The following is an 8,481-nucleotide window of genomic DNA, read 5'->3' as shown; positions in this document are numbered from 1 at the left end:
CGTATGCAAGTAAGTACACTAGGCTACCACTAGCACACATACTAAAACAAACACATCTTCAAATGATATGTTCATGCCGCTACGTGACGTCAGGTCACGCAAAGGTCACGTAAGGGTCACGCAAGCGTTTCTAAACCATGACAGCCGATAATTCAATAGCGAATAGATTCCGATTTGCTCAGTGTTGTGGCGATGTGTTGTCTCTTTGATTGTCAGTAAACAGTATTTTGTACATTCACAATTTATACTATATCACAGCATTATACATATTACTGTAGATAAGCGCAATAACTGTTGAAGTTCACGTGTAATTAGCAGTTTTTAATTGGATATGCGAGTAATTTAAACCTGGTTGTCAACTTGTTACATGTGTACGACATTTATTTTCAGGACGGATAAAAATTGCCGGGCAGTATGTGTGGACAGGCCGCTGAAGGGTTAGAGTGCATCACCGCTCAATAATACAAGCATGTGATATCGGCCTGCCATCTGGTGTCGGACAACATAACAACTTTAATATATATGTTCTGGAGAATGCTACTATTACCCAGTGATGTTAATTAATATTAAGTATAATAATGGTAATATATTTTCTCAATAATTATTTTAAGTATGATATGGCAATCACATCACATGCATTCATGCTCACTAGCCTACTGCAATTATGCTTTCTGGGCAAAATGTTTAATGTCAATTAATAATAATCTCTACAATAAAAATCATTTCTAACTATCTAATCCTTTGTTAGTTCCAATCTTCTCACTAAACATGCACATACATTAATTTGATAATCTTGTTTTGTGTTTAAGTTGCAAATTTTTTTGAAAGGAATAAACAAAGATTTGATTATCTATTTTTTCGGTTTTTATTTGATTTTTGTATAAAATTAATTCTACTGTCAATAGACAATGGACTATGAAAGGAATAAACATGCAGAGATAAACGCAAGGATTAATGCAAATACAATGTAGGAGACAATGGTATTATCTAAACAGCATAAACAATGTTATTATCTAAGTAGCAAAAACAATGATATAATAATTACTTATTCAATACCAACACCAATGACAGCAGTATGAGTTTCACGCACGCACGCACGCACGCACGCACGCACGCACGCACGCACGCACGCACGCACACTCACGCGTCATACTTATCTTATATATATGATATATACTTTATGATATATGTGTGTTGCTGGTCGTGCGGCCTCTGTGCGCTGTGTGTGTTGTGCGCGCTTGTGTGTGTGTGTTGGTGTGTGTGTGTGTGTGTGGGTCGTGCGTGCGTGCGTCGCGTGCGGTGCGAGCGCTGTATAAATTGCCGTTCAGCGGCCCGATGGTTCCCCGGGAAAGTGTGCCTGTGAGAGCGTTTTGATTGAGAAGTCAGTTAGAAAATCGTGTAACGACTCGTTAATCACTTGCATCGCTGTTCTAGACAACATTAGTGGATAATCACCGGCACTGCCACAGGGAACTAATAAATCCCCACCCCACCTACGCGCCGCAGGAGTTTCATAGAAAGCTTCCGTTTACTCCGCGGCTTTCTCATGAACTTCAACAATATGCTTCGCGTAATTTGGTGCGCGTGTGTTTCAGCATGCTAGGCGACCGTAGTCTCTGGTGCCGGGACGGACCACAGAATGTCGATCACGTGGGCTCTCACGTGGCTCACACCTGATCTAACCTTATAGACAGAGCTATTAGATATATACAGAGCTTAATCTCCGGCTATTTCTCAAAATTCTGCGGCGGACGGCGTGACTGCATATACGTCCCATCAAGATACGCAGCCTTTGTCGTTTGCGGAGATGTGTGGTCTGTAGTGTGAGCCCGCGGCGTTTGCACATACACGACGACGAACAACAACACGACCGCCAGTTGACAACAGCACTTGCTATTCATGCTCTCTATGAAACCATGATCTAATATATTACCATGCACGACAGACTTGGGCCTGGGGATAAGTTCCCGCGTCGGCGTGTGAGTATTACTATTATGATTATTATCGCGATGTGTTCAGGGATGTGAGGATGATGGGGGGTTAAGGGATGTGCGGCGCAGGCGGGTAAACTGACTGTCACAGTCAGCCACTCACAGCTGTCACCAGCGCCGCCCTATATATATATAACGCGGGTGGAACCCAGATCATAAACAACCAGGTGGCTTCCACGACACGCACGGCTCGTAACACTCGGCACGCACGCACACACACACACACACACACGCACGCACGTACATACGTAGATCGGTTAAATCTAGCTGCCTTTATCGTTTACGGTGCGACAAGCGATACGGCGACTTCTGGATAGACTGACTGTGCATCTGCGTGAGATATTCATCTACATTCCAACGATGAAGCAGCCAACTCTCCTTTCTCATCACTCTATGCACTCTTACTCGTTGTACTGGGTAAGTTATATATTCAGTTATATATATCTATATATTATACACTGCACACACGCGCGCACGCACGCACCACGCACGCACGCACCGCGCGCGCACACGCCACAGCACACGGCACCACGCACACGCACACGGACACGGCACACGCACACGCACACGCACACGCCACAGCGCACACGCCACACGCAACACGCACACGCACACACACAGCACACACAGCACGCGCGCGCACACGCACGCACACACGACGCACGCACACACAACACACACGCACACACACACACACACACGCACACGCACCGCACACGCCACACACACACACACCGCGCGCGCTTCTACGCAGCGCACGCACGCACGCCACGCACGCGACAAACGCACGCAGCACACACAGCACACACAAACACACACAGGGATTATTGATATGATATCATGCATCATGCTCATTCCACTCGTATGCTTAGGGTCGCATGCTCAAACTAGAATCTCACCATTTCTGTTTTTAATTTCAGTTTTATTTCCATTTCTATAAACCCATTAAAACACGACAGTTTTATTACAAAATGAATCATAGCAACGGAGTAAATACATTATCCCATGCATAAACCCTACTGAACTGCATAGAAATTCTGTGTTTGAGCATAAATTGCATATCCGGCCAAATCGCATATCCGGATGCATGGTGGCTGTCCCGACGTGGACGGATAAACGAGGTCGCACTGTATATAGTTACTTAACTCAGATGTATTCATACACCGTCACCATGTATGGAAACAAATTCTAGCAGTAGTTATATAGTTAGATGTAATTATAGCAGTAGAAACTAGACAGGCATTCATACGAACCGCTGTACATCCCTGTTTGCTAACGTCAAACGTTGTTTGTGTTTCTAGGTGCAGCTGAAGGCAAACCCAGACGTAAGTTACCCAATGCCAAATCTCACCTACAACACTATAAATTATATAAACCTATTCTCACTGTCCGTGTCGGAATAAAAATGTACTATATTAACATGTCCTAGCTGCCAGACAAGCATAGTGTTAACTGAGCAAGCCACCAACTCACATACAGGCGAAGAAAGATACTCTGTCTGAGGGGATAGATAGAGAAGAATGATAATATTACGAAATACCGGACGTGGGGAAGGGACCGTGAAGGGGGCCGTTATATGATAATGATTGTGTATAGATGTAATATTTCTTGTTCTGGCTGTTGCAGGCCCCATCTGCGCATGCTACAACCCCGACCGGTGCCTACAAATCAACTACTGCAATCCAGAGACGACAGTATGCAGGCACGTGCAGCTCCACCTAGCGTCCATTACTAACAACTAACATCCTACACACTGATAATAGAACTACAACAAAACCCTCTACACATGTACACGGTTTCTTTGCTTATTGTCATAGTGATAAAAGATTAGAGGTAATATGAGATACTAGCAAGCCGTAAGACGTTATAGCAATGTGTGCTACAATCAAGACCCTAACTACATGTGCTGCCACCTGCAGTTAAAAGGGTTAAACACAGACATGTCAGATCGACTGTAAGTTCTAAAGCTTCTACTGCTGTCCCGCGATGTTTCAAACATAAGGGGAGCAAGCAATGACAGAGCCAACGTTTGCTGACCTTTAATGAATCTGAAAGTCATGACAGCATATAAGCAGTTGTTGGTAACACGCATGAATGCTCACTTGGTTCACAGAGAGGACGACTGCTGTGGTTACACGTGTGAACCTAAGATCAGTCGCAGAGCACTGCAGCACGATGTAACGGGACCGTGTACATCAGCACTACGGGTGTGGCCTCGCCGGAACAACCTGGCGTGTAACCAGTATGAACAGAAATATACACCTCGACTTTCCCTTCGTCACGGGATGGCGACCCGAGGCGTAACAGGCCACCATACGTCACGTTCAAACGCCGTGACGTCCTAATGTCCGAGTGCGAAACATCATGACCAGAAAGTCATTTGATTAGGGCAGTGTACTTCGGTGACGTGCATGTTTGGGAAATACCAGAAACTAAAAACACAATCCAATTGTCGGGCAGCATATTGTCTAAACGTCCTATCAAGTTACGAGGCTTTTCATCGACAGCGACGTTAAGGACCGTCTAGTATCACCCCGAACTGGGATATACAATGTCTCCTTTAGTGTGATATGTTCATAGTATTACATATTTTTTAGTTGGTTATCAGCTGACTATAACAGTTACAGATCAGCAAGAATTCTTACTATCGTGAGTGTAGTTTATATACTGAGGAGAGAGAGGGAGGAACTTAGACGAAGAGGTCATGAACGGGGGGGGGTGGGGGTGAATCAGTGAAATACATTGTCAGACGATGTCTGACATTCACATAACCAAGCGATTACATACTCCACCGCAGTAATGACTAATGACTAAATTATTTCAGGGCGAATGCACAACACTTGTTGTTTGGGCGACGTGTGTTCCGCCGGTATCTCGATCTGATCGCTGAGTACACCAGATCTGATGGATGATGGGAGCAAGCTCGGCGTCTGCCCGCTCGTGGTGGCTTGGATAACGTAAGCAACGATATTGCAATACGCGGTGCGACACGTCTTCTACACCGAGCGAGGCTATCGTTAGAGGCTGAATCATTTGGATTATGCGACATTCGACGGGTAAGCATCCATGGGGTAAATCCCTCAAACTTATGCATAGAAGTTCTTGACGTGCAATATTCCAAAAAAATAGACAACTTGATATTTCAATAATTCATTAAATATTATTATTATGTCACATAGTTTTGAGATAGGTAATGCGGGATGAAACAACAATGTGTACATTAAGCAATGATAAAAAATTAATTTTAAATTATGTGATTTAGCTTCTATTATTTATTTGTTTTGCACTTAGTAGTAAATGTACACCCCGCGCTGCTGCACAGCCACCGCACGGCCCGCACGCACGGCACGACACGCACGCACGCCGCAAGCAACGGGCAACGCCTCGCGCAGCGAGCACGCACCGCACGCGACGGCACACATGCAAGCAGCGCACGAGCAGACCGCGCACGGGGCACGCACGCTGTTGGCCCGGCCACGCACGCGTTATATTATACAGCATCATATTTGGAAGCGTAGCACACGTCAATGACTCAGGGTTCTCCAAGCTTTCATTATGCAGTGGCGGGCTGCTTTACGGTGCCTAGTTTTAGGATTTTTTAGTCTAATTGTCAGGCATAGCGGCCTATGATATTTAGAGGTGGGCCGCCAGGCTATAAGTGCTCTTTGAGAACCCTGTGACTATATATGACTTAGAGCAGGTTATAACCTATGCAAGTCTGCAAATCTTTTCTAACCTTGTGCGATGGATGTGGGAAAACGTATGCCCTGAATTTGGCTAAAAAAATGTTATGGAAAAAAACCGCAATTCCTGCAAAATCAGTGCCAATGAACTGCAACAAAACACGTGTTGTTTTATACATAAGAAACAATGGACCCTTGGTCACACAAGCTGCTGATTTAAAAGCTTCGTGGCGTTTAGCTAGTGAGGTCCAGGGGTGAGCAGGGGACGGGCGAGGAAACTGCTCCCGGGAAAAGTTGGCTGAGAGAGCGCTGTGACTTGAGGTCAATGCTAGGAAATGCAAGGTAATTTTATTACCTGCATCGTATTCTGGACAACATAGATAGCAATCTCACTGTCCCAGGAAACTAATAAATCTCTCGTATGAGCGCAATCATACACCCACCCACCGCAACAGTTTCATAGAAAGCTTCCGTTTACTCCGCGATTTCCCAAGAATTCAACAATATGCTGGTAATTTGTGCGCGTGTGTGTCAGCATGCTAGCGCCGTAGTCTCTGTCCGGGACGACCACAGAATGTCGATCACGTGCTCCTCACGTGCTCACACCTATCTAACTTATAGACAGAGCTATTAGATATATACAGAGCTTAATCTCCGCTATTTCTCAGAAATTCTGCGGCGACGCGTGACTGCATATACGACCCATTAACTATACGTTTGTCGATTGCGGATGTGCTGGTTTGTAGTGTGGCCTGCGGCGTTGACACGATAACGACGACGACAACAACACGACCGCCATTGACAACACACTGCTATTCATGCTCTCTATGAAACATGATCTAATATATTACCTGCACGACAGACTTGATAAGTTCCCGCATCCGGGTGTTGTCAGGATGTAAGGATGATGGGGGAAGGGGATGTGCGCAGCGGGTAAACTATGTCACAGTCAGCCACTCACAGCTGTCACAGCCCGCCCTATATATATATAACGAGGTGGAACCCAGATCATAAACAACCAGGTGCTTCCACGACACGCACGCTCGTACATGCACACGCACCACGCCACGCACGCATGCACCGCACGCACGCACGCACGCATGATAAATATATATACTATATATATATATATTGTGGATGTGTGTGTGTGTGTTGTGTGTGTGTTGTGTGCGTGCGTGTCGTCTGTGCGTCGTGCGTGTGTGTGTATAAATTGTTCAGGCCCATGTCTCCCCGCGGATTTAGTATACATGGTGATATATAACATAGACCATGCTCACACTTATACTGATAGCAAGCAGCATAGAAGGGAGACAAGAGAAGATATTCATAGTTGTAGGGAAGTAAGCTAGACCAGGAACCAATAAATAATAGCGTATTTAGCAACGTGATAATAATACAGGCAATATTAAATCGACATGAAAACGCAGACACGATAACTGTCACTAACACTAGGAATGCTCACTTGTTTCACAGAGAGGTTGGCTGCTGCGGTCACACGTGTGACCCTAAACCTCCATGCCACATAAACCCATGCTTTTTTACGCGGTGTGGACCAGGCACCGTATGCAAGTAAGTACACTAGGCAACCACTAGCACACATACTAACACAAACACATCTACAATTGATATGTTCATGACGCTACGTGACGTCAGGTCACGCAAAGGTCACGTAAGGGTCACGCAAGCGTTTCTAAACCATGACAGCCGATGATTCAATAACGAATAGATTCCGATTTGCTCAGTGTCGTGGCGTTGTGTTTGCTGGATGTGTTGTCTCTTTAATGTCAGGAAACAGTATTTTGTACATTCACAATTTATACTATATCACAGCATTATACATATTACTGTAGATAAGCGCAATTAGTTGACGTGTAATTAGCAGTTTTTAATTGGATATGCGAGTAATTTAAACCTGGTTGTCAACTTGTTACCTGTATATACGATTTATTTTCAGGACGGATGAAAATTGCCGGGGAGTATGTGTGGACAGGCCGCTGAAGGGTTAGAGTGCATCACCGCTCAATAATACAAGCATGTGATATCGGCCTGCCATCTGGTGTCGGACAACATAACAACTTTAATATATATGTTCTGGAGAATGCTACAATTACCCAGTGATGTTAATTAATATTAAATATAATAATAATATATTTCTCAATAATTATTTTAAGTATGATATGGCAATCACATTATTCAAGAAGAGTTTGTACTCCATGCATTCATGCTCACTAGCTTGTTGTACTGCAATTATGCTTTCTGGGCAAAATGTTTAATGTCAATTAATAATAATCTCTACAATAAAAATCATTTCTAACTATCTAATCCTTTGTTAGTTTCAATCTTCTCACCAAACATGCACATAAATTTATTTGATACTCTTTTTTGTGCTTAAGTTGCAAATCTTTTGAAAGATAAAAAAAAAGTTTGATTGTCAAATTTTTGTTGTTTTTATATGATTTTTGAATAAAATTAATTCTACTGTCAATAGACAATGGACTATGAAAGGAATAAACAAGCAGATATAAACGCAAGGAGTAATGCAAATACAATGTAGGAGACAATGGTATCTAAACAGCATAAACAATGTTATTATCTAAGTAGCAAAAACAATGATATAATAATGACTTACTCAATACTAACACCAATGACAGCAGTATAAGTTTCACGCACGCACGCACGCACGCACGCACGCACGCACGCACGCACGTCATGCGGTAGCACTCACGCGAGCGCACGCGAGCGGATGCATTATAGGGTTAGGGGGGGGGGGGGGGGTATACATATGTCGGGGTATGACTAGGTAGGGG

General features: G+C 44.1%; 1 long non-coding RNA gene across 1 annotated transcript; it reads left to right on the top strand.

The window, feature by feature from the left end:
* The first annotated feature begins 7,114 nt into the window (after positions 1–7,114).
* On the top strand, positions 7,115–7,996 carry LOC106819918. The gene is made up of 2 exons (XR_001395519.1): positions 7,115–7,243; positions 7,629–7,996. It is a non-coding gene; the product is annotated as an uncharacterized LOC106819918 (long non-coding RNA).
* The last annotated feature ends 485 nt before the right edge of the window (positions 7,997–8,481 follow it).

This window comes from Priapulus caudatus, unplaced genomic scaffold, assembly GCF_000485595.1.
Source record: "Priapulus caudatus unplaced genomic scaffold, Priapulus_caudatus-5.0.1 Scaffold5118, whole genome shotgun sequence".
Classification (NCBI taxonomy): domain Eukaryota; kingdom Metazoa; phylum Priapulida; class Priapulimorpha; order Priapulimorphida; family Priapulidae; genus Priapulus; species Priapulus caudatus.
The sequence above is the reverse complement of the archived record's forward strand: the minus strand, read 5'-3'. Positions and strand labels throughout refer to the sequence as shown.